Source organism: Rousettus aegyptiacus, unplaced genomic scaffold (genome assembly GCF_014176215.1).
Source record: "Rousettus aegyptiacus isolate mRouAeg1 unplaced genomic scaffold, mRouAeg1.p scaffold_m13_p_5, whole genome shotgun sequence".
In the NCBI taxonomy this organism is placed as follows: Eukaryota; Metazoa; Chordata; class Mammalia; order Chiroptera; family Pteropodidae; genus Rousettus; species Rousettus aegyptiacus.
The window spans coordinates 114718284-114737147 of record NW_023416308.1 but is presented as its reverse complement, the minus strand read 5'-3'; the positions used below and the strand labels follow the sequence as shown (position 1 = coordinate 114737147).

Sequence of the window (18864 nt, the reverse complement as noted above, 5' to 3'; positions counted from 1 at the left end):
CAAGCCCCAGAAACCACTCATCAACTTTGCATCCTCAGATACGAATACACGAATCAGAAATAGTGCTAAATGGGTAAAAAGTGTGCAGATGTGAATGAAAAAATAAAGAGGCCGACTGGAGTGGCCGAAAGGGATCTGGCTGTGAATCGCGGGCCTGTCATCTCTCCCTGATTGGGCCGTAGCTTTGCTGGGTGGCCTCCAGTTACCTGCCCTGTCTGGGCTGCAGCTTCCTTGTCATTGAAACGAGGGTGCTGATCTTGTAAAAGATGTCTTTATGGTTACTTCTAGTCCATTATAAGGCTAAACTTGATGACATCTCTTCTGACCAAAATCCCCTTAAGATTTCCAGCTCTGTAGGGAGCCTTCTGGAAATTGGTTCCTAATGTTGGTCATTGTTGGGCAGAAATCAGTAACCTCTCATACCAAAACAATCGGACCAAGGTCGTCCCCCTTGTCATTTCCCAAAGCTGTCACGTCTCTGCCGGCGGAGGCAGCTCTGCACCTCTCTGGTCTCCCCCAGAACAGGGGTAACAGCTGCCACCCATCCCAGTCCCCAGTACCATCTTGTCAGCTGGTTTCTGCGTGTATCACTGGGACCTTCTGCCCGCGTAAACTCCACCTGCCTGCTTGATTTCAGCCCAGCATTCACCAGCTCGGTTCATTCCCACCTCAGTCAGCACAGCCCGAGGGTTCTGGAAGGAGATAGGTAACAAACGAGGTGCTTGATCCTCTGCTGCTTTTCTTAAGAGGACGGACCTATAGCCACTTTTGTGAATTGGGTAACACCTCCTTGAGCCTCAGTTTTGTCACCCATAAAATGAGGATAGTATCCTGATAATCCCTTCAGGAATTTGGTTGTCTGCTATGCAAGGGCACCACATTTAACACGTGTAGCATTCACTGCACAGCTACAAGTTAATTTATGGAGAGCAGGAGGGTGGGTACAGAGTCGCAGAGAAGGGGGCTGAGGCCCTTCTCACACACTCGGAAGAGTGTGAGGCCCACTGGCACGCGTCTACCTGCAGCTTCCTTCCGTCCTAACCACCGGGTACCTCCAAGGATGCTTTCACTCAACCACAGCTCAAAGTTCAAGTCCTGATCCTTAATTCTGAAGCTGACAGAGATGTGGGATGGGACAGTCCACGGTTCCCCAGATGTATGTCCTGGTGTCTGGAGGGTGAGGGGTGGGGGGGATTGGGGGATGCTCTGTGCACGCAGCTGGCGGGGGAATGTCCCCTGGGATGCTGGAAAGATCCTTGGGCAGAACTAGCTAGGTTATCCAATGGTACATCATTTTTTCTTTCTTTTTTTTTTTAAGCTTGAGGGAAGGGTGATGTAAGCCAGTAGTAGCCCTCAGTGTTCATTCAATAAGTAATTTTTGAGTCCTGCGGGTCTCAGAAGCCTCCTCTGCTGACTTCCACAGACCAAATGCTATGGTGGGTGGTGGATGTGGGAAACCGGAACGCTTCAGACGCCGGAACACACACATGGAAAGGATACTTCTCCCAGGGACGATGAGGATAAGGATAGTGCTGGTTCCTGGGCGCTCGGGGCGAGAGATCATTGGCTGGGACGGGCTGGTGGGTAAGATGGAGAATGAACATGGCAACCGGCCATTCGAATGGGAGAAACGCCCTAGCCGCCCTCTTCCCATGTCAGGCACGAGCTGGAGGCAGTGGCCACAGAACAGGGGCCCTCGCTCCTGTTGGGACTGTTAGAAGGGACAGCATGGAGGAGGGGCCAGGTGCTGGGGGGCGGGGGGCGTGCGGCGGACCCGTGCCCGCCGGCTTTCCTTTGCGCATCCCTGCCGCCCACGCATTTCCCCATCTCCCTCTGTTCACCCTGATACCTTCGTCACCACCCACCCTGCCCTCTCTTAGCCCCGGATAGGGACGTTCCAGGGTAGTCCCCTAAAGTCACGCAGCGCTCAGATTCTCCAGGTCTTAAGGTCTTAAACTCTGAGGTCCCGGCTTCCGTACGTGCAGTGTCAGGGGACCCGGAAGGGCTGGGCCGGGCTCCCCCGCGTCCTTCCTCCGCGTTCCAGAACCCCAGCAGGAGCGAAGCCGAGGCCGGCAGCCTGCCTTGGGGCGGTGTGACTGTGTCTGGGAAGTGGTGTGTGGTTCAGGGGACATGTGGCGAATTAGAGTACTTTGAAAGGCATCGTATGCTCACAAATGGCAGTAAATATTTTTCATCAACTCTAACCCATTTCTATATCTGTCAGGTCTGTCCCTACGGGAAACAGAATTCCACTTGGAAGTAGTTCAGCCATCGGGACTTCAATGAGGAGCTGTTTATGGAGTAGAGGGCAGGGGGCAAAGGAGCCGGCAAGGGGTGGTGAGCCTCCCAGGGATGGTGGGAAGCTGGTCTTACCCCTGGGCCTGAAGGAGTCTGGGGAAGGAATGGCGTACTTGGAGCTGGAGGGGTAGGAGGGATGGGCAGGAGCCGTAGCGTTGGGGGGAAGGACCCGCAGTTGCGGGAGGGACCTCTGCATGCTTGCCTCGCCTCGTGGTGCAGAAATATTCTGACCTTTCCTCCTGCTGGCGCCTCCCCGGAGGGCAGGTGAGCCTAGGTGTTGCAGGGGGCACGGATCAGACGCCTACGGCAGCAGAGCAGGGCCGAGAAGCAGGGAGAAAGGGGTCTGTCTGTCTGAAGGTGGAGGGGCAGACGGAGAATAAGTGGGACAATGTCCCAAATCCTCTCATTTTTCTGTTTGGCAAATTTGAAGTCCCATACAGTGAATAGCCCCGGTTGCGTGGGTTGTATTTAAGGTAGGATCATAAAATAATTATGACAGGTTTTGTCTTAGACAAACACTTATACTAGGGAGGTGCTACACTTGCTTCTCTGAAAATTCTATTGTTAAGAATACTTTTGTTCCCTCTCTTTTGGAGCTGCTCTCTATGTCACTTGTACATTAAAAAAAAAAAATTATTTTCTTGGGAAATAAAAATCTTCCTCTTGATTTTGACAAACAGCCAAAAGGCCTGAACGATACCCCCACAGTTTCCAGGACAGGCCCCCGGGAAGAACACTGGCCTAGAAGTCAGTGGGGTTAGCTGTGACCTTGGGCAAATTAAGGCCCCTCTCTGAGCCTCATTTTCCTTGTTCGTAACAGGGATAAGGCATGCATTCTCTAAGGCTCTGGCCAGTTCCAGTAGTTTATGATCTTTTTAGAAGCAAGACTTGACCATTAGAAGGATAGGGCCGTTTTGGGTCAAAAGCAAGGCACGATTGTAATGTGCAACCAATTTTCCTGCGTGGTCGGTACGTCGGATCAAATGTTTTGAGTAACGGCAGCGTTGCTGAAATGCTGCTAGGTCCCCAGTGTCCCAAGGCACAAGCATAGCACCCACCGGAGCTTTGCACGTTGCCAGGACGCGTGTCTCGCGTCTTCAGAGTCTCACCTCAGTTCCCTGGTGCTGCACATCAGCTGTGACGTGAATGATATCTGGGAGATGCAGCTTAAGCATGTAACTGATGTTCCTTTTTTTTTTTTTTTTTTAAGTGTATTTATTTTTAATTCAAACCAACAGAGACGTTGCAGGAAGACAATGTACATCCAACTTTCACTTGGATTTATCAATTTTACCTTGTCTGTTCCCATCTGTCTCTGTGTGTAGATATCAGAATTATCATTGTTTTCGCTGAATCATTTGAGAGTAAACTGCAGACACCGCGACCCTTCACTCCTAAATACTTTAGCATGTATGAACATTCTCCTATGTAACCAGAAGATAATCATCAAATTCAGGAAATCTAACATTCACATGATATTATTTTCTGACACGTAGTCCATATTTAAATTTTACTAATTGCTCAATAACTTCCTTAGGGCAATGTTTTCTTCCCCCCTCCCCCCCATATAGGCTTTAATCCATGTCCATGACCCCATGTGACATTTAGTTGTCACGGTCGGTCTCTTTAGCTTCTTTAATCTGGAGCATTTCCTCAGTTTTTTAATGTCCTGTGGGACATCGATATTTTTTAAATATACGAGGCCAGGTGATTTGAAGACGTGCGCCTCAGTCTGGCTTTGTCTGATTCAAGCAAGCTATGCGTTTTGGAGCAGGAATACCACAGGAGTGGTGTCAGGTGGCCTCTCGGGACCCACGTGACCTCCATCCCTTGATCGAGGAGCTTGCTCATTTTCTCCATTGTAACCGTGCCATGGTTTCCCTCTGGAATTAAGAAGCAAACCCAAGTTTTTGAGAAAGAAGTCCAAGTTTGGTCAAGTTTATTTCGCAAGCACATTTAATGGGCTGGTGGCATGCGCGCCTCAGCCTTGGCCTGCTCTTCGGCTGGGGGTTTGGACAGCACAGTTCTGGCTTTGGACAGTGCAGCACAGAGCAGCCCTCTGTCTCTCCTCACGAGGACAAAGAATTCGGGGCATGAATACTTGCCATCGGCCGAGAATGCCATGTGCTGTTTACCAGCCTCCGATCACCCCGTGGCGTCCCTCCGGCAGCCACAAGTGCTCCCTGAGGCTGACCGCTCCCAGCAGAGGCTGCCACGGGCTACGGCAAATGTGCAGGGAACATTCTGCAGAGGAGGGTGGTTTCAGTGCCCTTTAAAAACCTCTGTTATTTTCCACCGTAAGCTTAAGGCCTGGCTTTAAAGGAAAAACTTCCCAGCAGTGGGGCCAAGGATCGAAAAGGGTTAAGAGTGAAAAGATCATCTCATCCTAGTCTGCACAATGCTTTATCTCTTGGCATCTCACACTGGGTGCAGAAAGGTGAGGACCGGAGAAGAGAAACGATTGGTCTCAGCTCACAGAGCTGGAAAGCGATGACTCTGCCTAGGTCGATCCCAGCTTTCTGATTTTTTAAAAAAGCTTTTTTGCTTTCCCATGATACCATTTGCTGCTTCCCTGAGGAAGATGGGAATTTTTTTCCTGAGGTTTTAGGAAATGGAAGACATCTTTTGAAATATGTGGGGCCTTGACCTTTTAAAAAATCCCTGAAGTAGTTATTAAACACATATACAAAGATCCTTTCCTCAGCGAGCCTACAGTTTAGTAGGGGAATAATAATAATTAGTAGTAGTAGTAGTGGTAGTAGTAGTAGTAGTAGTAGTAGTAGTAGTAGTAGTAGTAGTAGTAGTAATCAGCTCTGCCACTTCTTTGCTGTGGCATCTCGGACAAGTTATCGAACCTCTCTGTGCCTTGATTTTCTTATCTATAAAATAGGGATGATTTAGTACCTCTCTCATAGTGTCGTAGTGAGGATGATGTAGATGAATATATAAAATGTGCTTGGCATATATAAATACCGTAAGCGTAAGCTAGTACTATTGAATACTTTGTGTCGGGCGTTCTACATGGGTTATACATGCTTCATCTCTACATTTTCTACAATACCCCCTTGAAGTGGGTACTATTTTTCTCACTTATAGACAAAGAAACTGAGGCTCAGAGAAGTTAAGCGATATATCCGGCGTCACACAGCTAGTAAATAGCAGACAAAGGATTTAAACTCGGTCTGGTCTGACTGAGAAGCCCACGCTTTATTCACAGTATCCTGCTTGCTCTGATACCAGGAAGACAGTGTTAATAAGAGTATGTAACTGTTTTAGGGTTCGGAGAGGAGTGTGGGAGGGCATTCCGGGCAGAGGGAACAGCAGAAGGAAAGCATGGAGTGAGGTGTGTGGGGAGGTTCAGCAAGGTGGGGCTGGAGGCAGCAAGAGAACAGAGGACCTAGAAAGTAACTTGAGACGCAGGCAGCTTGGCTGGTTTCCGGTCCAGCCCAGAAAGGAAAGGAGCCGCTCTTAGCAATTTGCCCACTTGGGGGGTAGCGGGTGGTAGCTCCAGGCCCCTAGCAAAGTGAACGGTTGGCCCAGGTTCAGCCTCTTCAGCTGCTGCCAGCCCCTCCTGGCCAGTCACCCTGGGTCTTTTCCTCTCCTGAGCCTTCACCCTTCCAGGTTGACAGAAATAAGGGAGAAATAACAATCAAAATATTTGCATTATAGTTAGCCCCACCCGCTGTCCCCGGCCAGCTGCCACCCTGTGGGGCTCAGCCCCCTCTCCGGGGGAGGACTACGGAAAGTGAGGTGGCTCCAGAGAGTTTGGAGCAGAACCAATTTGTGTCCACTGTGGATCGAGTCTCCTTTCTTATCCCTCCTCCAGCCGTCGTGCTTGGCTCCAGGGCTGAGGCCCATGGGGGCCCCCCCCCCGCTCGAGAATTTGCTAACGATCAAGAGATGTGAGCAGAAGGCGTCGGCCCCGGTTCCCGGGTGGACTGAGCAGCCCCACCCACCCACCCACCCACTCAACACGGGCACCCTGCCCAAAAAGAAGGAACTGGGGCCTCCGCCAGCTCGGACCGCTGGCTCCACATCCCAAAGCTTACGGGGGCGCGAGGTTAGAAGAAAGCAAATGGAAGTCTATGGAGAAAACAGAAGAGTGAGCCCGGCACAGGGCAGAGGCAGGAGCGGGGAGGCAACAGGGGAGGAGCGAAGCCCTAGGACAAGAAGGAAGTGGGGCGGGGGTGCGGGGGAGGGGGGAGATTTGGAATGAGCGGCTGGGAACGTAAAAGGGCGTAGAGAGGGAAGGAGAGGACCCACAGAGAGCAGGGACAGCGCCGAGGGGCTTTGGCGGGGGCGCTTTAGCCCCGCTCCCCATCTCCATAAGTCCCTCCTGGCACCCCGAATGAATTTACAACCTAAGTAAAGCAGCGTGCTTGCAACGTCAAGTTCCCTGCTCCCGCCAGAGACCAGATGACACCCTTAAGCTTCTCACACTGCAGTCCTGGGGCCTTCAGTGTCCGGGAGGAGTGGGAGGGAGGGGGGAAGAAGGGAACAGACAGGGGAGAGGGGCACAGTCTCCAGGGACAGCTACCGCTACGCCCCGCTCGGCCAAACTGCCAATCGCCAGGCCGCATCCGGGTCCCGTGACCCGTTGCCAGGCAGATTTTTGTCCACCTCTGGGCCGCAGCTAGCCTTGTGCCCAGCGGTGGCGAGGTGGGGCCGGGCGGTGACTGGGTGGGGCCGGGCATGGGACGGGGGGCACAGAGGGTAGAAAAGTGGGGAAAGACGACCCTGCGGGGCCTCGGGAAGTTGCTTGGAGGCCAAGTTCACACTTCCCAGGGCGTGGCCGCGAGAGCTAGATCCCTTACCCTGGTGAGTCCCTAAGTTCCAAACGGTGCAGAGACACATGATTTTTTTCCCATAGCCGAGACTTCCCTCAGTTGATAGCTTTGGACTCGGAGTACAGCTGTGTACCGCTGTGCTGGAGAGTGCCAGCGTGGTGTATGTTAAGACCGTGGGTTATTTACATTTATTTAAAAGACCTTTGGGGCCCTGAGGGGTGGGTCCCTCACGGTGATTATTTTAGGTCCATGGGCCAGCCCACTCTGGGTATTTTGGGACAGGAAAGCCTTTTAGGAAAGCCTCACAAACAGGAAGGGTAGATGCCTGCCTTGCTTTCCCCTCTGGGGACCTGAAACAGTCCCCTAACCCCCAAGCTGAGCTGCAGCACCCTGAGCTGGAGCAGGGGCATGCGACTCATGCCTGTCTTTAAGTCCCCTTGCTAGGTCCCAGGTGATGGAGAAGACTTTGGACCACCTTGGGCTTTTCCAGTCAGCGCCCTGCAGCCTGGGTCTTGTTTTACCTGAGCGCTTTATCCCCTGTGCCCGGTGGCCAGCCAGTGGGGAGGGCTGGAATGTGAGCTGGCAGGAGAGAATGACAGGGCATTTTCTCCTCGTAAGAGTGCAAGTTCGGCTCACGACTTGAATTTCAAGTGGGCCCTTCAGGCAGATTAGGGAGGTCAAGTGAGAGAGGGTGGAGGCAGCCAGTGTGGATTGTCTAAATTCCTAGAAAATAAATTCTAGGAATTTAGTTGTGGGAAGGAAGAGTGTCAGGTGTGCACACTCGGTGCCAGGCGTGGCAGGGCTCAGACCCGGCGGTCCGCGAGGCCTTGCTCATCTCTCTTTATGTGGACACCTGTTTTTCCAAAACTTACTTGTCTCTCGAATCATGTCTAAGAGACAAATTAATGTTTTTTTTTTTAGCCAAGAGCATTCTTAAAACATTATTATTATTATTATTATTATTATTATTATTATTATTTTTAACTGAGCTGTGGCCCTCCCAGGGAAGAAAATCACTCCCTCTAAAAACTGTTTTTTGGTGACTGCCCTTTGTTTGAAGTAATGATTGTCCCTAAAAAATGGGAAATGACATATGACTGTTTATCGAAAGGAAGTAAACACCTTGGGTTAATAGGATTCTGGCCACGGGATGGTGATCCCAGACCTTGCCAGCATGGCGTGTCCTGCAGACACTCACTTTCAGTGTTTTATGATTTCTGAAAGGGAAACGGTTGGATCCCGTGTGTCTGCCTTAGCTTGCTTGCCATGTTCTTCTTACGTAATCATGGAGAACCTTTGAAAGCGCTTTTCTGGCAGCAGAAATAAGTACAGGAAAAAACATGGGGAGTGGGGCGTGTCTCCTGCTTACTCTGCTCTGAAATGGATTGGACTCTCTGTTGTTCTGTATTCACGAGCACTGGGTTAACTCTCAGCAAATAAGAGTGGAAAGTTGGATAGGAATGCTTTATTGAGACAGCTTGAACTGCACATAGGTTCACCCAGGGAAGAAAAGGTCTCAGCCGTGGCTCTGTGCACTGTGGACTCAGCGTTGCTCCAGGCAATGCCTTGGGGAGTGCTTGCCCTCCCCCCCCCCGCCCCGCCCCCCCTGTCCCTGAGCACTCTCCTACTTTGGATTCTGGCCATTGTCAACCCTTGCAGCCTCAAGCTGGCCTTTCCCGCCACACTCAGCTCTTTCATACCCTGCTCTCTCCAGTCCCCTGGCTTTCAAGCAGGCTGGTCTTCCTCACCCTCTGGGTTTTATCTTAGGGAACATTTCCTTCTGGAAAGTCTTCTTCCCTTGTCACCTCCCCCCATAGCCCCCAATTGTCTGTGCGCTCAAATGCTCTGTACTTCCCTATTCTCAGTGCTATTCATAATAAATTATCTGTGACTGGTTCATCGTCCGTCTGCCTCCCGTCTCAGACTGTCAGCTCTGTGAGGGGGGGATGCGGTCGGCTTGTTCACCATCAATTCTCCAGCACGGTGCCAGACACACGGCACATGGCAGAAATTCCAGAAGCCCTCACGTCACCATCTTATCGCTTTATATACTTCCCCTTAGCAACACGTGCTCCCATCTTCTGTCTCTTAGTGTGTGGTTCCCCAAAATGTTAGCCTATACTTTGGGTAAAAACAAACAAACAAACAGAAGCCCCAAAGCAAACAAAACACACACGCACCAGAACTGGTTCCCTAAGAAGTCAGTGCTCAGATTTTGCAGACTGGCAGCTTTCCTTGAGCTGCTGCTGGGTCCGATATAACTTCAGCAAAGGACGGAACATATGTAGCCTGTCGGTCAGCGAACTCTTCAGAATCCACACCTTTCCAGCATGCAGGCTTGCTTTTGGGGGGCAAAAAGAAGGTAAAGCAAAAGCTTGGAGACTCAGAAGGTGAGGAGCTAAAGCCCAAGACAGGCGGGGCTGCAGAGGGAGGGCAGAGTGGGGGAGACACTTGCTGGGGTTTGGTGGGAGATGAAGTTGGGCTAGGGCTGGGTCCCAGATGGTTCCACTAGAATTGCAGCAGAGATTTGATGGCCAAGGATTAAAAAGTCTAGGGAGGGGGAAGGGAAGAAAGCTGGGGCGTGGAGGAGGAGGGGGCTCCCCCCTGTCTGGTCAGTTTGGTCCAAAACCGGTGGCTGGCGTCTGAAATGTCACTCATTGCTTAAGTCTGGGAAGTGTAACCTTTATCTTGGTTATTCTGTTCCCAACTGATCATTTCGATTTTTATTAATGAGGAAAAAAAAACAAAAAAAACAACACATCTCTCCGATGAGATTCTGAGTGCCCCAACCAGGCTTTGTTGAAACAAAGAAAGCACCTTGATTTGTCCTCCTTCCTTCTTCTCCCTCCCTCTCTTCCTTCCTAGTGACATTTTTTTGATCATAAGCCCCAGGATGTGGAGAGTTGTGTTTTCCGCCCCGAGCAAGGTGGGGCCGGCTTTCTCTTCCACCCGGCTGTTGTATTCGAGCCGGACAGCCGCAGCGACAGTGGCTTGTTTGCCAGTGCAGACCATTGCAGAATGAGACAAAGCCCTTGTGCATTTTGCTGGGAAGCACTTGGCTGTGAAATGCTGACACGTGAGTGCGGGAGAGCATGTGCGGCGTCTGAGCATGTGGCACTCACAGCCGCGCCCCGCAGAGCGCAGAGCGTTTCCAGGCCTCCTTTGAGGACGGCGAGGCTGGGGTTTGGTAAACGTGTATATCTTTCTCAAGTCTGGGCAAAGTCCTTCCAGAAAGTAGATTTGGAGCCACTGAGGCCAGACATCTCCTGGGGAAGGGGTTGCATGTTATAACGTGATGTGGGGTGCTTGAGCACTGTCCCCACCCAGGTGTCAAGAGGGAAACCCAGTTCCCAGCCTAGTGTAGTCTTGTTCCACTGGCCGCTGACCCGCGTGGCTTGTGCTGCTGGTTCGTAGTCCACAGAGAGCAGGCTCCTGAGGCGGGCAGGACTTCCAGCTGCCGGGGAGATGAAAGGATTATTTACTATGCGCTGTGGTAGGTCAGGAAATCTCCCAGTTGATTCTCTTAGTTCAAAGTGGAAAAGAATGAAGTGGAGGCGGTTCTTTAGCCTGATTTCCAGCATGGCCAACCGGGCTGGGCAGTCTAAAGCCCAGGTGGATTTTCGTAAATCATCCGAGCGATGCGAAGCTGCTCACCACGCCCCGTGTGTCTCGCCATCGGATTCTCTGAGGGACGGCACGTAGGTTTGGGAGGAACAGGTTCAGACCTGACCCTGATCGTCAACAGAGCCGGTCTTCCCGAGCAAACGTGAATCCCCAAGCCGGTCAGGTTGCCTCAGGCTTCCCAGAGCCCGTGTGAACCGGCATGACAGGAAAGCAGGCCAGGGCGGGCTCAAGGTGGGGCCGCCTGGTGCTTACCCAGAAGGTGCGATTGAAGACTTCGGAAAAGGCCACCCTCGCCTGAAATCTCTTCCCTACTGGCTCGTCAAGAATGTCTGCAATTTCACTATTACCGAGTCACTCCTTTGTGTATGTTTACCACACGCCCTGTTCTCGCCGTCCTTCTGTAAACGCAGGTCGGTCTGGGATACGGGATTCCCTTAACCTTCTCACCCTAAACTGCGTGTTTCATCTCTTGGGTGAACCACAAACTCAGTTCCACTTTTTGCTTTTCCAGTCTTATTGAGATATAATTGACACATAACCTTGTATCGCTTTGAGGTGCACGACCTAAAAAGAGTCGATGTACGGATTATGTTGTGAAACGATCACCACAGAAACTTCGCTGAGTTTCAGTTCCACGTTTTCGCGTTAGGCCTCTCCGGAGTCACCTCACCTACCCTAAGTTCTATCCGGTTCAGCTTCGACAGCAAGCGAGGCTGGAAGCCAGGTGGCCTGGTGCTGGGGACAGAGGAGCGGAGGAAGGGAAAGCCAGGATGCGGAGGGCTGGCCGGCGGGCTCTCACACGGCTTCGCGCGCAGCTGGGCCTTGCTCTGGCGTCAGCTGGAGCAGGAAAGGGGGTGCTCTCCTTTCTTTTGGCCAAGGAGGAGGAGCCCTGGCAGCTCCCACACACCTCCTTCTCTCTCCCCCCTCACTTCCGTCCACTCACTTACTTTCCTCTAAGCGGCTGGCCCCTGTCCTCCTGCCCTTTTGCCAGGCATTCGAAGTGGCCCCGCGGGTGTGGGAAGGCTGGAGGAGCCTCCTCCTGAGGGGACCGGTGTTGGCCACACCCTTTCCTCCTCTTGGCACGTGATTCTTGCTCCCTCTGTGAGGCCTGGGGAGAGGCTCAGCTGGTCGGAGCAGGCATGGACAGTGTCTAGCGAGGGGCCAGCCGGGTGCTGCGGTCTCCTGCCGAAGCCTTAGACCAGTCCCGCCTTTCCTTAGCCAGGAAGAGAGACCATCTATGTCATGCCCCTGTCTCTGGGCATGCTGTATCAACCCATAGGACTCCCAGAGGATCCTCTCCCCCACCCCAAAAAGAGATGATACTGTAAAATCCTCAGGGGAATACACTCCACTAAGGCAGATATGTTTACTAGTTCCCTAGAGTCTAGAACAGCGCCTGACCCATAGTAAGTGCTCAATAAATGCTTATCGAACGAACCTCCTCTTGGAGTAATCACGGCTAGTAAAATACTTCTAACCCCGACCGACACTCGACTGGGAAAGTAGACATTTTAAGGACTAACATTTCCAGAGACTTAATTTTTTAGTTACGCCACATAGCAATTCATTTTTGTAAAACGGTAAGAGAAATTGTAGATGGCACACTCTTTTTTTGGCACTCATCCCTGCCATCCTCTTGTCCCACATCCTGCAGACTTTGCTCTATGCTTTTGGACATATCTGTGCCGTTAACACAGATGTCTATAGTTTGGTGGGTTAAAAGAAACCATAAATAAGATTGCACTGTATTGATTTCTTCCCCTTTCACAGTATGTTTTGGAGATGCCCTGTGCAGGTAAATACAGATCAATTTAATTCTTCTTTACTGCTGTGAAATATTGCACGGCATAGATGAAGTGTTGTGTGTTTAAATGATTCCTCTATTCACGGACTTTTAAGTAACTCCCAGGGTCTGCGAACATCCCTGCCCATACCACTTCGAGCACACGTACAAGTACTTCACTTGGACACCCAGAGATAGAATGGCTGAGTGAAGGAGCAGGTGCATTTAACATTTTAATAGTTACTCCAAGTCACCCTCCCGAAAGGCTGTATCCATGTGGGTTTCCACTCCTGGGTGGGAAAGCCTCTGTTTGCTTCATACTCTTGTCATTGTTTTTCCACCTCTTTTATTTACTTATTTTTTAACCAATCTGTTGGTCAAAAAACATAAGCTCATCGTTAGAATAAAAATTTCAGTTCCATTTTCTTGGTCAGGAAGTCGTGAGTGACTCACATTAGTAAGGCAATCACATGTATAGTAATACTGCTATTTAACTGCTATGTGTTGTTGCCTAGTGACCATATTTGACATGGAGTGAGCTGACTAACCAGGTGTCTATCCTTTCGGATAAGAGTAATTAAATACAATGTTTCTCCACACGTTTAACCTTGAGATGTAAATGAGAGAGTCTGGGGTCTTGGAGGACCCAGGGTAATGATCTCCCCTTCCCCCTGCTTATCCTGTCTTCATTGGAGTGGCTCCAAGGAGTTCCTTGCGGACACAGCCTGCCCTTCCTCCACATCCTTTCTTGCCACACAGTGGCCATGTCCTAGAATGACGAGGCCAAGTTGTCTATGCAGCTGATCATTCTCTGCTGCCCAGCCTCTGGGTCCGTCCTTTGATCAACTCAGAGCGCAGCCTGCGGAAGTTGCTGGTTTTGTCTTTTCTTGCCTTTGATGATACCAGGCCCATCTCCTGGTGCATCAGAAGCTATACCACGGGGCTGGATCCTGCCTTTATCTTTTCCAAGTTCACACATCGCCTAGTGCATATTTTCCACAAAGAAGTGCATTTTAAAAGGGAAAGTTTTAAGGGCAATTTAAATTTTACACTCTTAAATTTTATGGCTACTCCGCTTTCCTCTATTTGATGTCGTGGATTCTTCTGTTTTTCTAAACCTCTGTATTCAGGCTAACATTAAAATGGCGGCTGTGAAAAGATTTTACTCCCTGACAGTTTTCTCCAGGCGTGGTTCTTTGTTACCAACAAGATATCGTTTAGAGTCACTCAGTGCCTTAATATTAATCTCTGGCGATTGAATTGGAAGCACCACCCAGGATGGCTGGATGTAATAATGGCTTCCTCTTAAGGTTTATGTTTTTAGAGGAAGCATAGACTTTTAAGACAGTGTGGCTTGTTTTGATGGTTTCCGATTGATTTCACATTAGTATCAGATTAATTTCATCTTTGTTTGAAACCATTTTGCTTGATGACTTGATTGTTTCATTTTCTGAAGTAAATTGAAACCAAATTCGTTTCCTGCCTTTACCCAGTCCAGCTCCTACGGAATCTTTTTTTCTCTGGTTTTAGTAATATTACTCTGTTATTTCTGAAGCCCTCTAGTTTTGGCCACAAGTTATACCAACAAGGACACTGCAAAGCAATCTCTTTATATATTTAGTTAAGAACCATTTTCTCTTCAGGATAACTTCCTATTTTGGATATTCTGGTAACTGTGGCTTGGACTTTTTTTTTTTTCTTTTATATTTTCTAATATATGCTGCAAAATATGAGTAGCTGGTTTAACAGTTTTGAGTGCGGGTTCATGAACCAGATGGCCTCGGTTCAAATCCCAGCTCTGCTACTTTCCAGCTATACGATTGTGGGCCAGTCACTCAAGCTCTCTGTGCTTTAGTTTTCTCTTGTCTGAAACAGAGTAATAATAGCAGTTACCTCCAGAGTTGCTAAAAGGAGTTAACATATGAGTTAAAACAGTGTTTGGCACACGGGAAGTGCTGACGTGTGTGCCATTATTAGTCAACCCTTTCTGAGAGGAAAAAACATTCCTTTCTTCTGCGGTTATACAGACTTATTCTGAGTTCCATTTTGTAATTGAAAACTGAACAAATCGAAAGGCAAGGAAGAGTTGTCGAACGCTTAAATACTCAACCAAACCCTTTCTGGAAAAGGCGAGAGTGTTTCTGCAGAAGAATTCACACCCGATTAATCTATTAGAATTTTTGGAAATTTGCAGACCAAGAAGAATCAGTGGGATGGAATTAATCTACGTGCAGTTTTTAAGAGCTTTGGACGTTTTCATGCCATTGGTTGTTAAAGAAATGCAAGTGTCATTCCGTGGAAAGTATATTTGTCCATCACTCCCTCCCTTCCCTCTACTCCCTCCCTCCTTTCCCTCATCAGTCATCTATCCAAGCCATAAACATTGCCTGGGACACCATGCTAGTCTCTACAAACAGGGCTACGAAGATGAGTAACCCACGGTCCCAGCCCTTAGGAGAGTCTAATGAAGGATTTGCTTATCGCTTATGATGAGGAAAAACTTAAGTGGCCCTAACATCTCTCTGCATCTCTCTGGAGCTGACGATCCAGATTCGTTCCATTCGTCAACCTCCAAGTTTCTTTCTTCTGAGGAGCCGTAACTTCCTTGAATAAACACATGAAAAGAACAGCCTTTTGAAGCTGCCGACACCGGCCACGTGCTCCAGGAACTGGTTTCCATGTCCCTGCCAGACAGAACCCTGGTGCTGGCCAGGGAGTGCCGTGCGCAGGTGGGCTTTCCTTCCCGACGGGACCCCTCCTCTGAGGTGGCATGACCCCTGGATTGGAGAGCTACCACATAAGGCTTCAGGAATTCCTGCCCCATGGCATCCAGCTCCGTGCTGGACACAGAGAAGATGGGTGGTGGACAGTGACTCCCAACTCTTCTTTCTCCACCTTCTGCCCTAGGTGACACCTTGTTCCTCAGTGTTAAATTGAACCTTATCTCTCTTTTTCTGCCACTGTAAAGTCCTTGAGGACAGGAAATGGGTCTGCTGAACCGAGGAACCTGAGTCAGCTTTGGCCCCACTGTCCGAGTTGGACTTTCACAGAAGGATGTCTTTTCAGCTCATGCCGGGTCCCTTCTTAAGGCTCTGTTATCTCTCCTCTGGGCAGAGCTTGCAAGCCAGGGCGGAGAGGGCCGGGCTGGGACGCGGTGGGGCCTCTGGTTTGTCATGTAGTTACACTAGGTGTTTGAGAAGTGTCAACTGATTGGATGATTTGAAGAGTTACTGTAATAATCCTTGTCCTTGTTAGAACACACCGCGGCCATCAGCACTGGAATGCACAGACCAGAAAAAACCTGAGAGGACCACCGGCCAAGCCCAGGCGCCTTCGGCCTCCGCTCCAAATGCAGGTGAGAGAGAGAGAAGGTGGTGGGGACTGAGGGATGACAACCTTAATTGTAACGATGGTCCCCTCCACCCGGAAACAAGGCCCACGGGACCATCCGCGGGTGACCCTGCCTTCCTGAGCCTTAGAAGTCACATTCTGGAAAGAGCTGGCTCAGGACACCGGGGGCCCAGCCCCTCCCTCTCCGGGGCCTAGAAATTCAAGGCCCCCTCGCCTTTCGGCTTTTAAAAGTCTTACTATGGAAGAATGTTTTACTCCTTCAGAAGGATTCTCAAGGGTTTCTTTGTATGTGGGGCTGCAGCGAACATTTATATACTTTAAGGACCACATCTATTAAATTCAGAGTTCGGGGCAGGGCAGATACGAGAGACTCAGAATGAAAGGGTTAGTGTCTACTTCTCATTGACGATCTACCGGTGTTTAGGGAAAAGGGTTTTCGATCCTATAACAGAATGCTTTCTCTGGCCTCCCAGAGGGGCCATGTCTACACGGAGGGCAAGACAGAGGGGGAGGTAAGTGTGGGGCGTGGAAATCCTGCATCGTAGGCAGCTAACTGGGGGGGGGGGAGGGCGTTGGGTCAAGCTGGACGAAAGCCACGTTTGGGGCCTGCCCTACAAGTAAACGTTTTTTGGAGGTCGTTGCAAACATTGAAAACTCAGGAGATTTCACAGAAAATAGAGAATGTGTGGCCCCTCTTGAAATTTCGAAATCTTCCCCGAGCCTGCATTCCCACATGGCAACATCATCAGGGGCAGAGTGCCCCGTCGCTGGGGAATCGGAGCTCGTCAGCTTCTTCCTGCCCTGCCCTGTGGGTACCCCCATCCCCGCAAGCACCAAGTGGCGCCCGCGCTCCTGAGGCAACCTCCAGGGGTCCTCTGCATCCCCTTGCTTTCCCCAGCACCCCATCTCCGTCCTGACCTTTCCTGTGGCAGGGGAGAGGTGTACACCCCTTCCCCTTTAACAAGCTCTCCCTTAACCCCTCCCCTTTCTTGCTGTGGTATTGTCCCTGCAGAGCCAACCTGCTGGAAAGGGTCACCTCTCATCTCCCCACTCCACTGCCCCGCCCGCTGCTCCGCCTGTTCTCGCTTATCCTCTATGCTTCCTGGTGTGGTCTCCGTGCCCGCCCCCTCCTGGAAGGCCTCTCTCCCCTTGGCTTGGCGGCATCTCGCTTGTCCTGATGCCCGTCCTCCCGCCTTCCCAGGCTCCTCTCTTCCCACAAGCTCACGAATGGCAAGGATCTGGACCAGGGTCTTTATTTATCTCACCCTGGACTCTGAGCAACCTCTTGGGGCCGGCCGATCCTCCAGCCTGCTCTCCGGCCAGCTGTCTCCTGCACAGCTGGGATGCTGAGCGCTGGGCTCCCCTCCGCCTGCCCTCTCCCTGCCAGCCCGATGCCCCTCTTGTTTCCCCTGCCTCTGATCAGCTCTGCTACCGTCCGGTCACCACAGCCGTCTGCCACCTCCCCAACGTTTCCGCTGTCTTTTGGTGTTCATTATTTACTGCGATTGCCTCCTAACCGGTCTGCCTGTCTTAGATCCTTTCCTCCGCCGATGGAGTGAGCTTCAGGTAGAGGCCAGTTGAAAATAAAACTCAGAGCATCTTCCTCCCCTGCTGAAAATTCTTCTGCGTCTCAGCTCGGTTTTTAGGAGGAGGTGCGCATCCTCGGTTTAACCCGCAGGCTGCAGGGACCTGGCTTCTGTCTCCGTACCCACAGGCTCCCACGTGTACCACCTGTCACTTCAGCCACATCAAAGTGCTTGCAGGTGTCGAAATTCATGGTGCTGGTCCCTGCTTCCGTCTTCACCATGCTCTTCCACACTCCTTCTGTCCCCTGGGTTTCTGGACCTTTGAATGACCACCCCCAGCCCACCTGAACCTCCAAGCCTGGGCTCAGTGCCCTTTCTCCCATGGCACCCAGGTGTCTCTGCTTCACTCCCACAGTCCTGGGCTTCCACCGGGCTTCATGTCCCGTGGAGACCTGGGAAGGTCCCCGGCACGGTATGCCTGGTGCATAAAATAGATGGATGACGGCAGGAGCTCCTGGCTGGCTTCCCGGCACTCACGTGGGTGGATGCCCCTCTCTCGCCCTTTTGGGAGCAGATTCTAGCTTCTCGCAGTATCTGCCTTCCCAGTGCGGCACTATTTCCTTGTGCAATGTACTTCATCGACATTTACTAAGTGTCTTGGGATTTAAAGGTGATTGGATTTGACCCCTTTCCTCAAAGGACTTGTTATCCACTGGATGCATGATAGCTATTTATTCAGTGAACGTCTACGGAGAGCCGGCACTCAAGGAGGCGGCATTAAAGCGGCCAGGTCTGGGGATGCCGACAAAGTCCGCCGAGCTTAGGGGACGCACAGGGCTTTCCGACTTCTCATGCCTCGTTTACACTACAGGAGAGAGAGGACAGCTTTCCTTCTTGGGGACTTAGCTACGGACCAAGTCACACGCTCTGCCCTGATGGTGGGCGCTCCCTTAGAAACCAACTTGCACGTCCCTCGTTTTCATGGCCTTTGAAGCTGGAGTTTTGTTTGAACGTCACTTCACCAGCGCGCCAGAAATGAGCCCTGCCCGCTCCCCCCCCCCCGCCCCCCGCCGTTAGCCTCCAGCTTCTCAAGAGGAGTCTGCCGTTTCCCGTAAGATTTACAAATCCGTCTGAACAGAGCAGAGCTCGGGGTTGGCTTTCTCATGGTAGCATCGCGTCGGCCGTTGTCATAAAGAGCCATTTTGGTAAATAAGCAGAAAGTCAGCAGGTTTGTGAGGCTCAGACCAGCGGAGTCTGGGAATCAAGTCAGCCACCCGGTCACATGGTGTCTGTCCTCAAAGCTCAAGTGGTTTCGAAGGGTGAAATGCTGGAACGTTGACTATATAAATGCCAACCCGGAAAGTCACAAGTTGGATGTCACACTGCCCGGTGTTGACAGCGGTGCAGCCTTAGTGGTTAAGAGTCCCGCGCTAGACCTGACCTGCCTGGGTCTCAATCCTGCTTCTGCTTCTCTGACCTCGGGCGGGTCCTGCTT

At 51.0% G+C, this 18864-nt stretch overlaps 2 long non-coding RNA genes across 2 annotated transcripts in view; one reads left to right on the top strand and one right to left on the bottom strand.

Moving 5' to 3' along the window:
* Nucleotides 1–5588: 5588 nt before the first annotated feature.
* Nucleotides 5589–6432, bottom strand: LOC118602779. The gene is made up of 2 exons (XR_004950756.1): nucleotides 6348–6432; nucleotides 5589–5912 (listed from the first exon to the last, which is right to left on the bottom strand). It is a non-coding gene; the product is annotated as an uncharacterized LOC118602779 (long non-coding RNA).
* Nucleotides 6433–8749: 2317 nt separating this feature from the next.
* Nucleotides 8750–18864, top strand: part of LOC107501570 — a 42520-nt gene continuing 32405 nt past the window's right edge. Inside the window, exons 1-2 of the long non-coding RNA XR_001594796.2 lie at nucleotides 8750–9475; nucleotides 15748–15847. This is a non-coding gene — a long non-coding RNA (uncharacterized LOC107501570). The remainder of the gene's footprint in view (nucleotides 9476–15747; nucleotides 15848–18864) is intronic.